Source organism: Orycteropus afer, unplaced genomic scaffold (assembly GCF_000298275.1).
Source record: "Orycteropus afer afer isolate SDZICR_OR568_19922 unplaced genomic scaffold, OryAfe1.0 scaffold00027, whole genome shotgun sequence".
In the NCBI taxonomy this organism is placed as follows: domain Eukaryota; kingdom Metazoa; phylum Chordata; class Mammalia; order Tubulidentata; family Orycteropodidae; genus Orycteropus; species Orycteropus afer.
The window spans coordinates 8,139,293-8,161,727 of NW_006921614.1; positions in this window are offsets into that span (position 1 = coordinate 8,139,293).

The window sequence follows — 22,435 nt, forward strand, 5'->3', positions numbered from 1 at the left end:
CAGCAATCTCTTTGCTGGTGTAGAGGAATCCAACTGATTTTTGGATGTTGATCTTATATCCTGCCATGATACTAAATCTCTCAATTAGTTCCAGTAGGTTTTTGACTGAGTCTTTTGGGTTTTGTAGGTATAGGATCAACTCATCAGCAAATAGGGATAGTTTGACTTCTTCCTTACCAATTTGAATGCCTTTGATTTCCCTTTCTTGCCTTATTGCAACATGGCTGACCTTTTGAGAATATGATGCTAAATGAAAGAAGCCACTCCCAAAAGACCAATTATTATATGATTCCTTTTATATGAAAAGTCGAGAATAGGCAAATATATAGAAACAGAAAATAAATTAGTTGTTACTTAGGGCTAAGGATGGTAAGTGGATGAGAGAGTAATATGTATGAGGTTTGTTTATGATATGATGAAAATATTCTAAAATTGTGTTGATGGTTGATGTTTCACATACCAGTGAATATACTAAAATTCATTAATCTGTGTACTTTAAATGAATAAATTGTATAGTATGTACATTATATCTCAATAAAGTGGTTTTAAAAAATTAAATGATGAGAAGTATTTGGCTGCATGAAGGGTAGAGACAGGAGCTCTCTAGGCAGAAGGAAAGCATGCACAAAGCTTTGAATCAGGAAAAAGAGCAGTGCAAGAAACTAAAGGAAGTCCAGGATGGCTGGTGGGCAGGAAGCAAGGACGGGAAGAAAAGCAGTGACCACATTGTGGAAATGCCAGGAGCTTTAGCCTAAGGGCAGTGTGAACATCTTTTAAGCAAGATGAGATTTGTATTTTTTAAAGGTCCCATTATCTGCTGATTGACTACTTGCCAAAAGATTGGCTAGTTTGAACCCACCCAGAAGTGCTTTGGGAGACAGGCCTCTGCACATACAGGGTCACCATGATTTGGAATCAACTTGATAGCAACTCACAGCATTGTCTGCTAAAGTGGGGATAGATTGGGAGAGAGACCTACTTTGGGGCGGGGGGTAGGAGTGGGCCTTGTGACAGTGACAGTTGAGATAGAAAATGGAGTCAACATTACCACAAGTAGTACTTGTTCTGGTTAGCGTGCTGCTCCAAAGAGGATGGGGGACATGTGGAGATGAGCAGCCCCAGCTGAGCTTTGCGTGCATAAACCACTTTCCCATCTGACTTGCAAGATGCAACAGGATATCCAGTTGAGCCACTCAGCCAAGTCTACCTTGTATCAGTCAAGTCCAGCTGACTCTTAAACATATGACAAACAAATAGTTTAAATCACTGAGCTTTGGAGTTTTTTGTTATGAAACAATTCCAAACTAATACAAAGAACATGTAGTAAAATAATTTATTACTTTTAAAGGGCCACTGAATAAACCAAACAATAGGTAGAAGAATGTGGCCAAAATTGTAGGTCTCCTGTGTATGGCTAATTCAGCAAGTATCTTAAGAGTACAAGTCATTCCCTTTTGAAAACGAACACTGAAAGAACAGGGGCCGTGTATCCTATGCAGAACCCAATAACCCACTGCCACCAAGTCAGTTCCAACCCATAGCAACCCTACAGAGGGGCTCACAAACAATTGGACCCCACTAGAATGTATGTTAGGAACAAAGCAGGTCCAGAGAGAGAGAGAGAGAAAGACAGTAGAGTCAAAAGGATTTGTGATTGATTGGATGGTCCAAGGTGTGGGTTTGAAGGAGTCTAAGAAGAGTCTCATGTTCTGGCTTGGGTACATGATTGGATGGTGGACCACTAGCTGAGACAGAAGATAGGAAGAAGCACTGTCTGAAGCTTTCTCCTCCTACTGGGTTCAAGCAACTTCAAATTCAAACTGATTGATCTTTCAGTTCCAAGGTTGACAATATTATTTCTGTTTACTCATTTAAAAAAAAAAAATTGGAATAAAACCTTTTGAATGGTCCTAATGAAGATATTTTACCTATAGCTTTCTACAGAATAAATATACCGCTTCTATAGGTTAAGCCTTCTGTATGTAATATCATTGATTATGAGGAAGGTGTGGCAGGGAAAATTTTTCTACATGTAGCAACAGGAGGTGTGGGATGAAAAAAGATTTGAGAAGTGTTCTGGTTACCTAGTACCACTCTGAAAGGAACCTACCACAAATCGGATGGCTGTAACAAACAAGACTTTATTCTTACAATTTGGAGGCTTTAGGTCCGAGTTCAAAGTGCCAGACTCTAGGGGGCTGGGTGGAAGCCCCTCAGCCTTGGGCTTCAGCTCTGTCTCCTGCTCCTGGCCCACTGAAGCCAGAGGCTTTTCTTCACTTAGACATCTGCTAGCTGCTAAGACTGACAAGCCCAAGGTTGACAAGTAAAAAGGCATAGTTCTGATGTTGCCAAACCACACAGCATGTCATTAATTCAAGTCCATTGAAAGTCCCAAGGTTGGCAAAGCATGGCAGGCTGCTGAACGACAACACAACTACTTGCAGGGTTTAAGTGTGCCATAAGCTAGAGACCATTCCCTAAGCTGTTTCTTATATATGGGAAGCAGACCACATACCCAAAACAGCTACTCAGCTGCTCCAATAGATTCCACCATGGAGTTAATTACCAATCTCACCTTGGGGAATAACTACATTCAGCTGCCCAGCCACTCAACCAGGCCTAGCCAAGTTGACACACAAACTTGCCAAAACAAAACCAAACTCACTGCTGTGGAGTCAGATCTCACTCATAACGACCCCTCCGAGGGTTTCTGAGGTGGCATCACTACAGAAATAGATTGCCCAACCTTCCTCTGAGGAGTGGCTGGTGAGTTTGAACCACCAACCTTCTGTTTAGCAGTCAAATGCCTTAGGCACTATGCCACACACAAACTTATCTACCACAATTCCACTCCTTGTCAACTTGTAATCTGTACAGATCTTCAATGAGTGGTATCTGTACAGATCTCCTTCATGAGGTGACTCCAGTTCCCTAGTCCCTGAGTGGCAACCTCACCTCCTTGGCTGGGCGGGCCCTGTTCCTCTCACTCTTGGGCAGCGGCTATAGCTCCATCCCACTGGCCACATGAACAAGCAGCCCCACACTCTAGAGCCAAGTTGGTAAAGGTCTGGCTTTTTGAAACCTAGGGGGCTGTGGTCATTCCACCCCCAAAGGCCATGGTCCTACCCTACAGGCTGAGGCAGTTCTGCTTCCCGTTTCCTTGGTCTCTCTACTTCTGCCAATTAATGCCCGAGGGCAACCCACTCCACCAGAACTCTTCCTGCTCAAAGGACCCTTGGCTTTCTTGCTCTGTGGGCTGGCCAACCTGCTACTCCATCTCATGCCGGTCTCTTTTATCAATTAATGCCCAAAAGCAACCCACTCTACCAGGAAGCTGCCTACCCAATGGCACCCAGCTTTCTCCTCTGTGGGCTGGTAAGCCTATTGCTGTTTAATGCCGGTCTCTGGGCTCTGTTACTGCCATCTCTCATGCTGGTCTCTCTGCCGGTATCTCTCTGCCAGTCTCTTGGCTCTGCTGCTGCCATCTCCCATGCCACATGCCAGGGTCTCTCTGCTAGTCTCTTAGGTCAAGGGCACACTCCACTCCTGTTTTCACATTTTAGGTATCTGTCAGAGCAGCACCCCACTCTCTCGGTACCATATTCTGTTCTGGTTACCTAGTGCCACTCTGACAAGAATATACCACAAATGGGATGGCCTTAACAAACAGGAGTTTATAATTACAATTTGGAGGCTTTAAGTCCAAGTTCAAAATGCCAGGGTCTAGGGGCTGGGTGAAAGCCCCTCAACCTTGGGCTTCAGCTCTGCCTCCTGCTCCTGGCCCACCGAAGCTAGAGGTTTTCTTCAGTCAGACAGCTGCTGGCTGCTGAGACTGACAAGGCCAAGGTTGACAAGTAAAAAGGCACAGTCCCTGACGTTACCAAACCACACAGCGGGCCATTAATTCAAGTCTATTGAAAGTCCCAAGGTTGGCAGAGCATGGAACACTGCTGAACAATGATACAGCTACATGCAGGGTTCAAGTGTGCCATAAGCTGGAGACCATTCCCAAAGCTGTTTCTTATACATGGGAAGCAGACCACACACCCAAAGGAACTACTCAACTGCTCCAATGGATTCCACCATGGAATTAATTACCAGTCTCACCTTGGGGAATAACTACATTCAGCTGCCCAGCCACTCAACCAGGCCCAGCCAAGTTGACACGCAAACTTAACCATCACAGGATGGTTGATAGACATATTTGGCCCCCTTGTTCTCAAACTGAAACTAAAATGCTAACAGTAAATGTCAGCAAGTACACAGGAAGTATGGAATTATGTTTCATAACAAAATGAGCTGTTTTTTTTTTAAAGCACTTCATGCAAATTATGATTTCCTTTCTAGATTAAAGAAATTATTCTTTTATGGGGCCAGGGTACAAAAGTAGTAGCAGCTGAAGAAAAGATAGAGCTCAAAAAGCAAAAGGTAAAGGCATTTCCTACATGAAAGAATGCTTTCTTTTCAAAAGGGAACTCTTCCTCTGGACCCACTCACAGTAATGGATAAGAAGATCCTTGATAAACAAGATCTGAACCCAGATAGTCCAGTCTTAGTGAAGACAGCCATCATGGCCTGTTTGAAAAACAGTTTTTTTAAAAGTCTGGCATGTAAATTGTGCCAGTGGCTTCATGAGAGTGGCCCAGCATAATATTTGGAAGCCACACAAAGCAACAGTGCTCTCTGGATCACTGGGATGGGCACACTGATTAAGTGGACAAAGTTCATTATGATCAAAAGGAACGGCCAACAGGAACTCATGCTTCGTGCATCACCAGAGTCAGATGCCCCAGTATTCGCATTGCTTTTGCCATTAGTTTAAAAAAGATCCAGAGAAAAATTGGAATTTGGCAGAGAAAGCAGTGATTTATGATGAAGTGAGCTTTTGTCTTACCATTTTCCTAGAATCTATAGGGACAGTGGCTCACCTCACCTCTAAAACAACAGGATCTTCACTTTTCACTGTTTCTACAGCCCTGATAAGCATTTTAGGGAACTATTAGTGGAAATTGCATCTCAAGTTGGTATTCTTTTTGGGGAATAAGATGGATGTTGTTGCTTTTGCTCAAGGGCAAAACTTTACATCCAAAGACCCTGAAGGGAGAACTCAGAAGAACACTCAGAGATGAATCAGACTCTCTCCTTTACCCAAAGGGACCATTGACATCACCGTCAAAGCCAGTGTGTTGTCTTGAAATTAGACCACAAATTGTTGACACCAATAGAGCTGGAATTGCATTTGTTGGAGGCTTTCTGAAACATATCTGTCTCAGACTGGACATATCTGCACTGCTCACATTTGCATGTCGATAACTAAGCATTCTGGCTGCACCTCCCCAGAGGAGTGAGACTTCCAGGGATAAGCTGGCTCAGCAGGAAAACAAACCAACTTCCTATAAATGATCTGCATCCTTTTCCTACTAAAGGAATAAACTTTCTTAGAAAAGTCAGTGACACTAAGTAGAAACCCCTTTTCTCTAATCAGCCAAGAAGTTACTTTAAAACATTTCCATAGAACTTCCTATCAATTCATGTGAATTCATCTGTCTTCATCCGAATGGACAGACAGTTGTTTAATAATAAAATTGGTTCTAGGTTTTTAAAGGAGTATTACATCTTGGTGCATATATGTGATATACACAGCACATGCAGGATATGTGATCATGGACAATATTAATGCTAAGTATCTTAATCAAGTTGTATCACTCAAATATATTCTTCCACTCACACTTCAAACATGTAACATATTTAGGATTATTAATTTGCCCAATTTTAGCATGTATTTCAAGATTTAAAACACAGCCTTGCACTTCTTTGTGGCACTCTATAATTTGACACACTAAACAGAATTTTGTCCAAAAGGGGAGAGAGGAATCTCAGTAATGCCACTAAACGTACACTCTTTCTTAAAGAAAAGAAAAAAAGAAAAACAAGAGGGAGGAAATATGGTATGATGGAAGGTATAGGGATGGTGGAAACAAAGTAGCCAGCTGGGACAGGCTTGCCCAAAAGACCAGTTGGATGTCATCAAGTACAGGGATGGGATTCTGGTTTCAGTTGGACCACTACTGACTTTGTGATTTTGCCAATGTCATCTCCCTCCACTTGGCCTCTGCCTCCTCTGTGGGGTCATAGAATGGACAGACCACAGAATCCCTAAAGACCTTTCCAGCTCTAAAAGCCTGCACTCTAGTTAAATCAAAAAGAAGGAAATCATCCTGAAGACCCTTAGCAGAAAATCTTCAGGACAGTTTTCCCCTAATAGGTGGACTTGTCTTCTGTGAATTTTTGGTGACGTTTTGGATAGGCCAGTTTTCAGTCCCAGCCATGCTCCATTAAGAACCGGAATTTAAGATTAACTGGACAGTGAAGCCAGCCAGGCTCTCTCAAGGTACAAGAAGCTTCTGATGGACAGTCCTTGGCCCCTTGGAGTCCTCACCAGCCTCTGGTCCAGACTCTGACTCAGCAAGTGTGTTCCAATTTTTCCTGAACTGAAAACTCTTTCTCTTGTCTTCGGCTAGCCTCTGACATTCCTAAAGTAGAATGTGAACCCAGCTGGAAAATAAAGGGGACCTTTAGCTCTAGCTGACCCAGCAATACTTAACTTGCATGTCTACCCAACAGACTTCTTGGTTTAGAAGAAAATTTCTGAATGTTTTGTAGGAAAAGTGAGCAGTTTGTGGTAGAGACATGTTGTGGGCCAGTATGAGCCAGAAGTCTCTGCCCCTGAGAATCTTACATTGTTGGGAAGATCAAAATGTGTAAAACAACTAGAAAATGACCAGTGCTAGGCTGGCTACAAGAGTTAGAACAGCACGGACTGGAGATTATTGGAGATTATTATCATGGAGGTCATTGCACTTGGATGAGGCTCAAGGAGAGTGAAGTATTGAACAGGGAAAGAGAGATGAAAACACACTATTGGAAGGACTATTTGAGGGCAGGCATATAAGTGAGATCAGGGAAGAACAGTAGAAGTTTTTTATTAAGAAAATAAAGATAAGTCAATAAGGGAGTTCCAAGGTACGAACAACCAAGAGTATAATTTATTCATTCATTCATCTTCCACCTTTGCTTCTTCTTGGTGGTGTGATCCCAGTAAATAACTTCTCTAAGTTTCTATTCCATGATCTATAACTTGGAGCAATTTGTTACAGGGTTGTTATGAGACTTTCAAGAGCATAATGCATACAAATTTCATCCACTGTGTTTGGCATCAGGAAGTAAGCAATAGTGATTAGCTGATTTATCATTCCTTCTAGAAACTGTGTCAGATACTGTGGCAGTTAAGGTTGTGTGTCAACTTGGCCATGATTCTCAGTGATTTGGCAGTTATAATGTAGTAATCCCTCTTGACAAGATCTGATATAATGTAATCATCTCCATGATGAGATCTGCTGTAAGCAGCCGGTCAGTTGAAAAGGGGTTTGTACAGGGGTGTGGCCTGCTTCCAGTATATATGGACATCCTGCCAAAGCTCTCTGGCTTTTTGCACTATCTGGATCCTGCATCTGGCTCATCACCTGACCTCTGGTTCTTAGACTTGAACCAGTGGCCTGCCATATTGCCTGCCAGTTTTGAGATTGTTGCCTTCACAGTCTGTGAGCCAACAGCCTGCCATCTTACCTGCAGTTCTTGCATTTGTCAACCTGTGCATTTAGCAGCCTGCTGTATTGCCTGTCAGTGGTTCATCAGCCCCTGCAGCTATTGAGTCAGAAGAACCTCCAGCCTGATATCTGATCCATGGACTTGAGACTTGCCAGCCTCTGCAACTGCATGAGCCATTTGCTTGAGACAAATTTCTCTCTCTGGTTTTGCTTCTCTAGAGAAACCAGCCTAAAACTGACATCTTAGGGGAGGTAGAAATGTACCAGACCTGAATTCTTCTCCTAATCACAGTGTACACATTTCCTAGGTTGTGGCTTCCTGCTGGCCCAAGAGGAGAGGGAAGAAATCCATGACCCATTCCCCTAAAGTTTTGATAGATGGTGGACCAAAGCCTGTCATCCACAAGCAAATGGACAGGAATGAGGTGTCAGGCAAGAGCCCAGAAGTATAGAAGAAATCCCTGGTGGAATCCAGTACTGGAAAAGAGATGTGTCGCAACCCCATCCCCCAATAAGGATTGACATAATCCAGGTAAGTAGTGTCACCTCTTATGGGTCTCTAACCAATAAAGAATCAGCCATTTCCCCTCAGCAAGAGAGACATCTAACTGACAAGTTATAATATAAAGGGTTCTGCCCACCATTATTCTCAGTAAGTGCATATATCAGGGTGATGTGAGAAGGGACATGTGGCTCTGTAGCTCCCTTATTCCCTCTAGGTCCACCACGCTTTACAGAAGCCCAGATGCTATGACTGCACTATGCATTGGTTTCCAGTTTTGACTATGACCAATAATACTTACATTAGTTTCCTAGTGCTGCTGTAACACAGATACTACAGTGGTGGCTTTAAAGAACAGAATTTATTTCCCACAATTATGGAGGCTAGAAGTCCAAAGTAGAGTCTCAGCCGTGTTGATTCCTTCCTTGTCTGTCACTCATCCTGGGCAATTCTTGGTTCTTGGTGATTCTTACATGACATCTATCTTTGCCAGTATATACCCACCTCTGTGTCTAATCTGCTCTTTTTATAACTCAGAAGTGATTCAATTTAGGATATACCCTACACTGGTACGGCCTCATTAACATAATAAAGGAAACCCTATTTCAAAACAGGATCACATCCACAGCTATAGGGATTAGGAGGACTATAAGACATAATTTTGAGGGAACGCAATTCAATCCATGGTAACACTGCTATAAACTTTCTTGTACATGTAACTTGGTACATATATGTACACATTTCTGTACATACATGGAATTACTGGTCATGTTGTGTATGTATACTCAATTTATGCTGCCAAATAGGTTTTCAAAGTGACAGTTCCACATGGATGGTGTTTTTAGACACATTTGCCTGTGAGAGGAGAGTTGATGTGAAGAGATTGTACTAGTTTCCTCGGGCTGTCATGCAAATTACCACAAACTTGTGGCAGCATTACTGTAATTTTTGCCTCTGCTTCATATGTAAATCTTTCCTCTGTACATCACTATCTCTGTGTCTCTTCTCCTCTTCTTATAAGGACACCAGTCAGAAAGACATGAGGGCCCACACTAATGACCTCATCTTAACTACATCTTACAAGGACCTTACATCTGCAAGGACCCTATTTCCAAATAAAGTCACATTCACAGATACTGGGGGTTGAGACTTCAATCAACCTTTTTTGGGGACACAGTTCAATCCACAACAGGGGTGGAATAGATTGACAAGGCTCCAGGCAGAGAAGCAGCCCTCTGCTGTGTGGGACAGCAGCCTTCATCCAAAGACTACCCCACCCTCCACCATGAGGAAACAGAAGCAGAGCCACAGAGCATAATCAGCCCTTATTATCCTCCTCCTCCACCCCCCATCCCTGAAAGTCTGCTTTGCCCACTCTGGGGATTCTGAGTGTCAATTTTATTGAGGAAAATGGCATTTCCTTACATGTGTGGAGCTAGCTGGGGTTTGGAGAAGATATCTCTGCAAGTGCAGAGAAGATATCAATATATGTAGATTTGGAGTTGTCCATATAATGGTTCAAGTATTCAGATACAAGCTCCATGAGAGCCATGCCCCCATTGTCTTACTCACCATGTATCCAATGTCCACAACTGTGTCCAGTACACAGTAAGAGCATCACCAGTACTTGCAGAAAGAATGGAGAGATTTCCCATGAGTTCACTGAGGAAATGCCAACTTTGTAGTGAAAAAAGAATTAGATATATTGTTTCCCATAGAATTTATATCATCTTCATAGAGAATAGAGTGTTAAAGGCAGATACTTGGAGTCAGAAGGAAAATAAGCCCCAATGGAGACTAAAAAGGTGCATCTTGGAGAGGAAGAAGGCAAGTCAGAGGGTGGCCACAGAGACCAAAACAGTGCTTTCAAAGATTGGAAGTGCAGCAACATCAAAGAATAATCAACAAAGAGGAGGTCTCCAAAAAGTAGTTGCTCCAGACAGGGCTGATAACCTTTGAAGACACCATTTTAATGAAATACAAAAGATATGTCTTAGTTATCTAGTGCTGCTAGAACTGAAATACTACAAACGAGTGGCTTTAACAAGCAGAAATTTATTTTCTCACAGTTTAGGAGGATGGAAGGCCACATTCAGGGTGCTGGCTCTTGGGGAAGGCTTTTTCTCTCTGTCAACTCTGGAGGAAGATCCCTGTGTCTTTTTAGCTTCTGCTCCTGGGCAATTTTCATGTGGCTTGGTACTAACATTGGTGCAATACTGTTAACTCAGGGTTTCTCAACTTGGGCACTACTGACATTTTAGGGCGGATAATTCTTTGTTGTGCAGGCAATCCTGTGCACTGTAGGATATTTAGCAGTATCTCTAACTCCTACCAACTAGATATCTATAGCGCTTCCCAGTTGTGACACCCAAAAATGTCTCCAGACTCAATGTTAGGTTTTAAAGTGCAAAATAAGCTTGCTTTAAATTCTTTATTCAAATCACAGCTTTGGGTTCAGCCATTTTTAGGTGTAACACATACAGAAAAATAACCATACAGCAGAGTGGCAAACAGAAAGTGTAAAAGCAAAAACAACAACAAAAACCCAGTCCTAAGAGCTAAAAAAGACATTTTCAAACCAGAAAACTATAACTAACCTTTTAAAAATCAAGAAGAAACACCAAGACTGGGTTTTGATACAGTAGTTCTCAGTTTAAGTAAACACTGTCATAAACCACATTCACAGACATCTGTTACTTATCTCTAACATTCCACTGGGCACATTTCTCAAGCAAATTTTAAAACTGAGGTTAAGGAGGTTATTTTCTCTCACATTATTAGAAGGAAGTGTATAAAATTCCACACAGTCACATAAAAGCATATTGTCCAAAACAGTGTTCCAGTCTTGCCACTGCTGCACAGATGGGGTGCCTGGCCCCATTCAGGTGCTTAGGTGCAGACACTGCCAATAAGAATAGAAGGCCACCTTGGCTCCCACACACACCCCACTCCCAAATATGGCTGGGAACCTCATCAACGCCCATTAGCAAGTCAGCCCTGTACAGGCAGTATCCCTACAAAGCCCGGGAACCTTCAGAATTCCAGACACACGCCTAGTTAAGCTAAATTGCATTTTCAGACTGAAGAAAAGACTTGGACATTCAAATGAAATGGCAGTGGCAACAGACCTTAATAATGGAGGGCTCCCATAAGGTCAAACTTGGACTCATTACTCTCATAGGGAGCCATTGCACATGAAATTGGAGTTTCCTACCCTATAATCCCAAGCCTCTGCTCTCACATAATGAAAATTTAGTGCTGGTGTCCACCACTTATACCGGCATCTACAGAAAACATTCCTGAATTGTTACAGAAACCCTCAGCCCTAACATATTTATCCAAATAGTACCACTGTGCTTTGTAAGAGTAATTTCTCCTGTGATTCTGAACCAAAGGGATGTGGCAGAGGTAAAATGAATGTGCAAAAGCTACTGCCTTCAACTCTCATACCCACCATCAGGGGCACTTCAAACAGGCCAGATTTGCTGTAGCACTCAGGTACCCTCCTCAACTTTTTCACAGCAGAGCTTTGGATTGGTGTTTATTAGTGGCAGATAGTCCAGGCGGGGGCAGCTCTGGCCTTGGACACTCAGTATCTTTACAATCCATTTGGAAGGCACTATTTCCTGCTCTGGTAGCCTAAGGCATGTGACTGCTAACAAGAAGGCTGGCAGTTCAAACCCACCAGCCACTCCTTAGAAGAAAGATGGGGCAATCTACTTCCGTAGTGATACTGCCTTGGAAACCCAAGGAGGGGTCGCTATGAGTCTGGTCTGACTCAATGGCACATAACAACAATAACAACAAATTTCCTGCTGCCAAAATCCAGTCTTTCAGGGGGTGTGTTGCACCAATTCATTTTTCATCCAAAATAATTAAAGATGCCAGTAACAGCAGTGCTAAGTTCAGATTTTGAGGTGAGAGGAACTCACAAACCTTTACAAGTGTGTACACATTTTTTTCCAAAAGAACATATTGTGCTTTTCATTGTTAAGGACTCATGTACAGTTTAATACCCCAGTATATTTATATCTATAGATATCCCCTGACCTTCCAACTCAATTGGATTTGTAATTTTAAAATCCTAACATAGCAAACAGAGCCTCATCAAAATTGTGAACATAAATTGTGCCATAGATGACACACAGACTTCTGTGTTTCTGGCTGAAAAGCATAGTATCAAAACAACATGCCTGAAGTCTATATATGAAAATACTCTTTTTACCAGACTGGAAGTAACACAAATGTATTGGCCTGACCTGTTTGAAGTGGTGCTGAATATAAATTTACTACATATCTTTTTAAATAATGTAAAAATTTTAAACAACCTAAGTCTTTTGGAGCATAGTGACCTCTTTCACCTATGTAGAATATAAAAAGATTCCACTTCAATTGCAAGAGAACATTCTCCCGATAGCAAGAATCCTTTTCCCAAAGATGTCAAGGGAGGAGTTGAAACCACACATCCTCTAGAGAGCTCAGAAAGCGACCCCTGTTAAAGACTGTTACTTTCTCATGAACATAAAATCCTCATCTGCTTTAGTGGTTGCTTCCTCCACATAACAGGCATGTAGCTATTTGTAGAAAAGCCATCTGACATCTTCAGAATGTGCTCATGAATTTTTCAGCTTGGAGATTAAATGTCTCAAGTCTAGTTCACAAAATCAATTCACATTTTCAGACCGATTTTCCCATTTCAGAATACATTAGGATGTTGTTTACTCTTCTTGGGAAATGACTTCAGGTAACAAGTTTCAAAGGACAGTACTGAGCAATGCCCCACAATATAAATAATTAATAAATAGAATCAGGGAGAAATTATACTGGTCTAATTTCTTTAGATGTGTATAAGTTACTCTGAAATACCTTTGTTAACAGAGATGTTGGTATATATGTGGATTTCCCTATTGAACTGGCTCTGAACTCATTGCATATTTAGATAGACTTCTATTATTCTATTAGATTCACTAGGTAACTCTCACTACCAAGCCCTTGATCTTTACCATTTCAAAAAATCCACATTCAGCTGAATTGTGGCTCTGTTTTTCCTTGCCAAAATTTGCCTGTTCACAGACTACCAAGGTCAAAAAACCAAACACATGATGCAAATATAGTCTACCAAAGCTGTTTAACCTCTGATGTACCTAAAGTTATCATATTTACCCAAATGGTGCATTCCAGCAACCAACTCTTAGAGCATTAAAGGATCACTAAGACTGTATTTTTATAGTCTTCCTCTGATCATCTAAAAGGAGTTCTAAAGTAACATGAAAACACACTGTGGCAGCCAATAAGATTTGTCCATTATGTAGTCTGGACAAGGAACTAGAGTCAACCTTTCCCAATGACTCCTCAGCACCTGCCCACTTTTCTACAAGGTGGCCAGAACCACTCACTAGGATAACCTCAGGGCTGTCAGGTTGCACCCTGCTGCCAGCCTCTTGCCCTAGTGGCTACAAATAGCACACTCCCCATCCCCAGGGGACCGTCCAGGTTCAGGCATCATGGGAATTGGCTGGGCAGAGGTTGAGCTCCAAACAGCTCACTGTTTATCAGTGTTGCTTGTTGAGTTGCTGCTCTTTTAACCTACAAAACCATGTCCCTGTGCATGCAACTGGAACTGCACATCTGATTCAGTCTAGGACTCCATACATTAAAAAAAGCAAAACATCAAAAGTTCCTCATATGACTGTTACTTTCACTCCTGACAAAGAACACATGACATTGATCACAATCCCCCAAGTGGCTCCAAGCCACAGTGCTCTTAAGAAATGAAACAGGCAACTCAGTCAAGGAATGAAGGCGGGGGGAGGGGGGGAGCAAACTAAAATATGCAAAAACTGTGCTAGAAAGCAGAAACATGGAAAATTCATGAAAAGATGCATTAACAGTCTAACACTAAAGCTTCAAAAATGAAATGAAAAACAAGTCTCAGCTTCACTAGCATCTGACATCATGTGGAGGATGGACCCAAGAACCACAGAAGAGGGGGACACAGGAGGTGAGGGATGGTCATAATGGAAAGCCCTTAGAGTGCCCACCTGCCTAACAGGGCAGAATTCCTGAGGCAACAGTCAAGATTTGTTGACAGTAACAGCTGTCCCATTCCCAGTTGATGCAGGAAGGCTGCCTGAGCCATGCCCATTGATGTCTGTGGACAGACTCTGCAGTGACCTCAGGACCCAGAGGACCCTTAGAGTGCAGTGCCCACTCCAGGAGTAGGATCTTGGTCTCTCTAGTTAGGATTTGGAACCAGCTGGCCACCCTGCTTCATCAATCTGAGGTTCCTGAAAGAAAATCTTGTTGCATTCAAACATCTGCTGCATTTCTAGCCACTGCTTCTGAAACTCCTAGAGATACACATTTCATTCAACATTTTCTGACCCAAGTATTCCACTTGCCCACAAAGAAAAAAACAGACTCTCTGGCAGAGGTCAGGGTGAACCAAGGAGAACTTAGTTTTTAATCACTAGACAAGACTTCATTATATTTTCAAGCAGAATGGCCCTCGCTTGCTCAAATTCAGCTAAATACTGCTGTAAAAAGGCAACAGCTGCATTGTTGGAAGTTTTCTTTTGTTGTGGGCCTCTGTGTGTGTTTTCATTTCTTTTAGGAAATACATTCTTAAATACTTCCTCACTCCAATCAGTATTGCCTGTTCCTTTGAAGCTAACTTTTCAAAACCAAGTAAAACTTGTTTTATCATCCTTACACATTTCAGTACGATATGTTTGCTATTAATCTACATTGAAAAATTGACAATTTATCAAGTTAGTTTGACATTTAAAAAGATCAATTCTAGTGCTTTGAGTAGTTACAGCCATTTGCAGAAAGATTTGGATATTCAAAATATTTTATAAAATCTGAACTTTTCAAAAGCAATCCAAGATTTTTGGGGAGAGTAAGGCTAGATTTCCCTTCCTAACAGCCCCGCTGGATGTTCATTATATATGAAATAAATACTTTTAGAATTAATTGTTTGAATTCCAAAATACATGTTTGAAACTAAATAATACTTTTATAAAAACAGAAAATCTGCTGTACACCTCTTAAAAATCCATTTCTTGTAATCTATTTTCTTCCAGAGTTGATGTATTACCATTCTAAATGGAATGCAGAAATTATCAAACCATATCATTGATATCACACACAAGTAAAATTTTGCTGAAGGTAATTAAAAAATGGTTGCAGCAGTACACAGACTGCCAGAAGTTCAAGTTGGATACAGAAGAAAACATGGAACAAGGGATGTCAGACGGAACTTGGCTCAAAGCAAAGAATACCAGAAAGATGTGTACCTGTGTTTTACCGACTAGGCAAAGGCTTTGGACTGTACGGATCACAACAAATTATAGATAACATTGTAAACAATTGGAATTCCAGAACACTTAATTGTATTCATGAGGAACTTATATATAGACCCAGAGGCAGTCATTTGAATAGAACAAGAGAATACTGCATGGTTTATAATCAGGAAAGGTGTGCATCAGGTTTGTATTTTTTCACCATACTTATTCAATCTGTATGTTGAGAAAACAATCCAAGAAACTGGACTATATGAAGAACAAAGCAGCATCAAAATTGAAGGAAGATTAATTAACAACCTGAGATATGCAGATGGCACGAGCTTGCTTGCTGAAAGTGAAGACTTGAAGCACTTACTGGTGAAGATCAAAGACTGCAAACTTCAGTATGGATTACAACTCAACATAAAGAAAACAAAAGTCCTTACAACTGGACCAATAAGCAAAATGATGATATGTGGAGAAAAGATTAAAGTAGTTAAGGATTTCATTTTACTTGGATCCTCAATCAACAACCATGGAAGCAGCAGTCAAGAAATCAAATGACATATTGCATTGGGAAAATCTGCTGCAAAGGACCTTTTCAAAGTATTAAAGAGCAGACATGTTACTTTGAAGACTAAGCTGCCCTTGACCCAATCCATGGTATTTTCAATAGCCTCATATTCATTTGGACAGTGAATATGGAAGACTACAGACAAATTTATGCATTTGAATTGTGATGTTTGCAAAGAATATTGAATATACCATGGACTGCTAGAAGAAGGAACAAATCTGACTTGGAGAAAGTATAACCAGAATGTTCCTTAGAAACAATAATGGCCAGACTTCGTCTTTTGTACTTTGGTCATGTTGCCAGGAAAGACCAGTCCCTTGAGAATTATATCATACTTGGAAAAGTAGAGAGTCAGTGAAAAAGGGGAAGACCCTCAGAGATGGATTGACACAGTGGCTGCAACGATGGGCTCAAGCATAGCAATGATTTGTGAGGATGGTGCAGGAACAGGCAGTGTTTGGTTCTGTTGTCAAAAGGTTCACTTTGAGTCAGAACCAACCCAATAGCACCTAATAACAACAGTAACAGACAAGAAGATCTCTATTTTGATCATTGTATTGGGCTCCTAATTTCACCCTAATCTTAAATAATCCAAAATAATGCATTATTATCCTATAAAACATCATTTCCCAAACTGTGTTATAGGTTACATATACACTATGGATATTTTTAAATAAGACATATTTGTAAATGCATAAGAAAAATATAAAGTGTATTTATCTAGTTGTTAACATGCAATAATGGACTTTAAGAAAGAAATGGTATACTAGACTTAGGAATACCTGGAAGTTCCATGAAAATGCTTGATTCCTTTGCATTCAATAACAGATATTATTTAATTCTAATAATTGGTTATTTGTTATAAAGTTTTTATAACCACATATGAACTAAATATTCATCAATGTGACCATTTTTTTAAAAGTCTGCTTTACTCCAGTTGTAAATTATAACTCATTAACTCCTAATGCTTTTCCATCAGTCAACTATTATTTCAAAATGTTTCCATGCTCAATTAACTTTGGGAAACACTGCCTAGTCAGAAGGCATGTCGCCAACCAAAGTTCAAACTAAATATTTTTATAGCTTAAGATAGTGCATTTTGAGGCACCGAATTATATGGCACTTTTTGTAGTTTACTAGAAATTTAGCTGTCATAGATTGAATTATGTCCCTCACAAGTATGTGCTGTACAGTAAACCCCCAGTTAAGAATATTCAACTTACCAAAAACCCATATATCCATCCTCTCCAATACCAGGCCTATCATCTTCAATAGTACCCATCTCTCCAAAAAACCTATTATATTAAAAATTGGAGTTAAATACACTGGTTCATAATAAGGAACACATTCACTGTTTTGTGATGCTCATGAAAACATTGTGTGACTTCAGATGTTGCTTGGTTCAAGGAAAAATGCCCACCATCCACCTTTTTAAGTCAGATCACGTTGCCTTTAACACCACATTGAGTTTGTAACTTTTATTTGGCTTAAGTTATCCTCTCGTTTACTCTTGTAACCATGCCCCCAAAGTGTAAATCTGATGCAAGTGCTAGTCATGCATCAAAGAAAAGGAAAATGATCACAACTGAAAATAAAGTGGAAATAATAAAGTGATGGGAAAGAGGTGAAATGCCATCAATGGAAAAGCCTTAAGCTACAGCCAATCAAATGACTGGAACAATTTGCAAGGATAAAGTAAGAATGGAGCATGTGAAAGGCTGTGCCCTGATGAAAGCTATAGTTATTACTAAGTAACACAGTAATTTAATTATTGAAATGGAAAGGCTATCAAAATCAGCAAAATATGCCTTTATTTTAGTGCAAGAAAAAGCTCAAAGCCTTTTCAATGATTTAAAATCTGCACATGCAGCAAGTGAAGGTGATTGTGATGAACAATCTGTTGCAAGTGGGGGTTGGTTCAATCGTTTCAAAGGAAGGGCAAATTTACATAATATTAAAGTGCTGATGGAAGTGCTGCAAGTGATTTTCCTGAAATGTTGAAAAAAATTATTGAGAAAGGTTATTCAGAGACCAAACATTTAATGTAGACGAGACTAGCTTATTTTGGAAAAACATGCTGGAAAGGACCTACATTTCTAAAGAGAAAAAAAAAAAAAATGCACCAAGGCATAAGGCATCAAAGGATAGGCTAATGTTATTGCTTGAGGGTAACACATACAGGGATTTCTAACTTAATCCACTGCTTGTGTAACCAAAACCAAACCCACTGTTATCAAGTTGATTCCAACAGTGACCCTATAGGACAGAGTAGAACATCCTTATAGGGTTTCCAAGGCTATAAATTTTTATGGAAGCAGACTGCCACATCTTTCTCCCACAGAACAACTGGTAGGTTCGAACTGCTGACCTTTTGATTACCAGCCAAGTACTTTAACCATTGATCCCTAAATCCAAAGGCACTTTGCCGTATCACTAAAACATATCTTCATTTTATTTGGAAGGCAGATGCCAAAGCTTGGGTTATAATTGCTTTGAAGACTGGTTCTTTCACCATTTTGTCCCTGCTGTTGAACATTATTGCTTGGTCAAGAAAATTCAAGATTCTCCTGATGCTTGACAACACTCCCAGACTCCAAACACTTTAGATGACTTCACCCAATGTAAAGGTCATATTTTTATCCTCCAGCATCACATCACTACTTAAGCCAATGGATGAGGGAGTCATAGCCTCTTTTAAGGTCTAACATTTATGACAGACCTTCTCACAAGCAGTCAGGGCTACCCAAGATGATGTGATGAGCTTAAGGGAGTTCTGGAGGAATTATAACATCTATGATGCTATCAAAAATATTGCTCATTCTTGGGATGAAGTGAAGCAGTCAAATACGAGTGCATAACAAATTATGCCCCCAATTCATGCATGCCTTTTAGGGGTTTACAGGTGATGACATCACCTAAGCCAGCCAAGCTGATTACCATTGGCATTGGTAATCAACTGCAGATAGACATCAGTGAAAATGATGTCATACAGTTACTCAATTCCCAGGCTGAAGAACTAACCAATGAAGACCTTATGGAACTGAAACAGCAGATGATAGCACTTGATGAAGAAGACTGGGACCTCAAAAGCAAAAGTTTTTGATGAATTAGCTGAAGTCTTTTGTCTCATTCAAGCAGGGATGGCAAAGTTAGAGGAGCAAGATCCTAATACAGACAGGTTCACCAAAGTTTACTGTTCAGTTGCCTATGGCCTCAGCTACAAGATCATTTATAAAAGAAAAAGAAAAGTTCTGTATAAGCCTTCCTTGATGCCTACTTCAAGAAATTGACTCCACTGGTAACCCCCACCTCTCCAGCAGCAGAATCAAATCCTGACCCATCCATCCTCTCCAACACCAGGCCTATCATCTTCAGTAGTACCCATCTCTCCATCATCTTCTCAAGCATCATCCAATCATTAATGTTATCATAATGTTACCTCATGAATGCCCCTTCCAGTATGCAAAGCACTGATGGAATGAAAGCAAGTGCTAACCTTTAATCATAATCTTTTTGTTTTGTTTTGTTTTTCTATCCAAACTATTTTAAGAACTGTTTTTTCAATTTTTTCCCACAGACTGTATACTTACACACATACACATATTCTTTCTCTTCAGTACAGTACTCTACTTGTAGTTACTTTTATTATTACTATATTATTATGTTTAACATGTTTTAATATATTTGGAAGTTTTTAAGTATTTTATATACGTAGAAAGGTAAACACACACCCACTACCATCCAGTCGGACCCGACTCATAGCGACCCCTCCTTGGGTTTCTGAGGCAGTATCACTATGGAAGTAGATTGCCCAACCTTCCTTCCGAGGAGTGGCTGGAGGGTTTGAACTGCCAGCCTTCTGGTTAGCAGTCAATGCCTTAGGCACTATGCCACCAGAGCTCCTAGAAAGGTAAAGTGTATGCCAAATAATAAGACAAACATTTGATTGACACTAAATTAGAACCGTATGTACCTGTTCATTCTGATTTACCTACAAATTTGACTGACAGACTCAGGAATGGATCTTGCTCGTAACCTGGGGACTGCCTGTAAATCCTAACCTCTAAACCTGTGGTTATAATCTCATATGAGAATGGGTTCTCTTTGTTATGTTAATGAGGCAGGATCAGTGTAGGGTGTATCTTGAGTCAATTCTTCTGAGATATGAAAGTTTAAAAAAACAGCAGAGCAGAGATGGGGTAAGATAGATGTAGACACATGGAGATCTCCAAGAAACCAGGAAGCAGAAGCTAAAGAGATAAGGACCTTCCTAGAGGGGACACAGAGAGAGACTTCCCTAGAGATGGTGCTCTGAATTTGAACTTCTAGCCTCCTAAATTGTGAGAAAATAACTTTTTGTTTGTTAAAGCCATCATTTGTGGTATTTCTGTTATAGCAACACTAGATAACTAAGCAGATGAGTACTACATTTTAATTATATTGATTTGTTAATACTTCTTACATGAAATAAGGCAGCAAATAGAGTCCCCTCCCTGATAACAGTAATAACTGCACATTTGGTGTCTTAGTATTTATCCTAACCAAGATTACTGAGAGCATTGTAAACAGTTTTAAAATATTACCCAAAGGAGGATTATTTCAAGAGGCAACATCCAGAAAAAATCTAACTTGCATTGGTAGTCATTGTTTTATTAACTGTCAGTTCTGATCTAGAGCAGGGGTTGGAAAACTTTCTGTAAAAGCCAAACAGTAAATATTTTAGGCTTTGGGGCTATATGGCCTCCATTGCAACTACTCAACTCTTCCTTGTAGTGCTAAAGAAGCTTTACACAGTACAGAAGCAAATAAGCATGGCTTTGTTCAAATAAAACTTTATGGACACGGAAATTTTAATTTCATATAATTGTCATGTGTCACAAAGCAGTATTCTTCTTTTGATTTTTTTTCCTAACCATTTAAAAATGCAAAAAAAACATCTTTATCTCACAAGCCATACAAAAACAGGCTGCAGGCAGAATTTGGCCCATGAACTATAGTTTGCAAACCCCTGTTCTAGAGAGCAACAGCGAAACTGCCCTCTTTATAGACTACCATTCCAAAATTGACTGATTGCACTAGCCATGTGCTGGGAAATATGCAAACTGGTTAAACAAAAACAAAAACAAAAAGATAAATTACCAAAGGCTGGCTAAAGTGTGAAGGAAAGAAGTCCTCACACTCAGCATACTGTACTCTGTGCCAGGTCCCATATGGCTCACCAATGGCCACATCACCTTGGCTTCCACAACCAACAGCATCAATGTCCAGCAGTTCTAACATATCCATCTGATACTGAGCAGCATTTACTAGCTGGGCATCTTTCATTATCCACCAAGTTACCACTCCTCACTGAGGAACAGAAAGCCACCTTGAGTCCAGCTTCTTTGGCTGCTAATGGTCAAGCAATATTCTAGCAGCTCTTGTGTGTTCTGTCTACACCCTAGAAACTGGGCTTTCTGCACAAAGCCAAGTTCTACCGAATCACTCTGCTATTTTAAGGGCAGAACTATAAAACTTTTTTTTTTTTTTTTTTTTGCTTAGCTTGGAAAATCTGAGCTCTCCCACACCAGAGAGGAGGAACAGAAGAAATGAAATTTGGAAATACTTTTGTTACAGTGCTATCACACTCATCAGCTGACAAGATCGCTTGTCAAGTCTTCTTCTAAGTGCCAAACTCACACCAAACCACAAGTCCATTCTGACTCATAGCGATCCTATAGAACAGAGTAGAACTGCCCTCTAGGGTTTTCAATCCTCAGGGAAGCAGACTACCACATCTATCTCCAGCGAAGCAGCGGGTGGGTTCCAAGGGCCCACCTTTCAGCCTAGCACTTAACCACTGCGCCACCAGGGTTCCCTCTCCTAAGTGCACGGTGAGGGGTCTAAAATATAAAGTGCAGCTTAACAGTGTGCAAGTGGCCTTTACTTTTTAAAGGACATTTGTACACAAACGTACAAGTTGGGTAAATAATTTCATGTCTGGGCAAACAATATCCAGATCACAGCTAAGAGAAAATGACGCGGATTTCCCACCCTGCACTCTTCCGGGTTTTCTCTGAGAAGTAGGCCTGGATGCACAGGCCGGTTGCCTGCGCACCGAAGCCTGGAGCCTTCCTCTGTGCGTTTTTGGGGGGCAGTGGGAAGGGGGAGCTTCGTTCTCTCTCATGGGTCTCCGGAAACCAGCCAAGGGCTAAAGTACGAAGTCTCCAGGTGAGAACAAACCCCAAGGTCCTTAGAGCTGCGCTCTGGAGTCAGAAGGTGTTTCCTTAAAGAAAGCTACTCCTTAGGAGTTTCTTCCCATTCTGATACGGGGCAGGAACTCCGGAGACCATCTAGAAAGTTTCCACCAAAGAAAACGCTGAGGCCAGGGGCGGGGTTTAGTGAGCGCAGGGAGATCCTCCTCATTCGCAGGATCCCTCTGTGGTGTGACTTTCACAGCTCAGCTGCTTCCTCTCTTCCCCTTAAC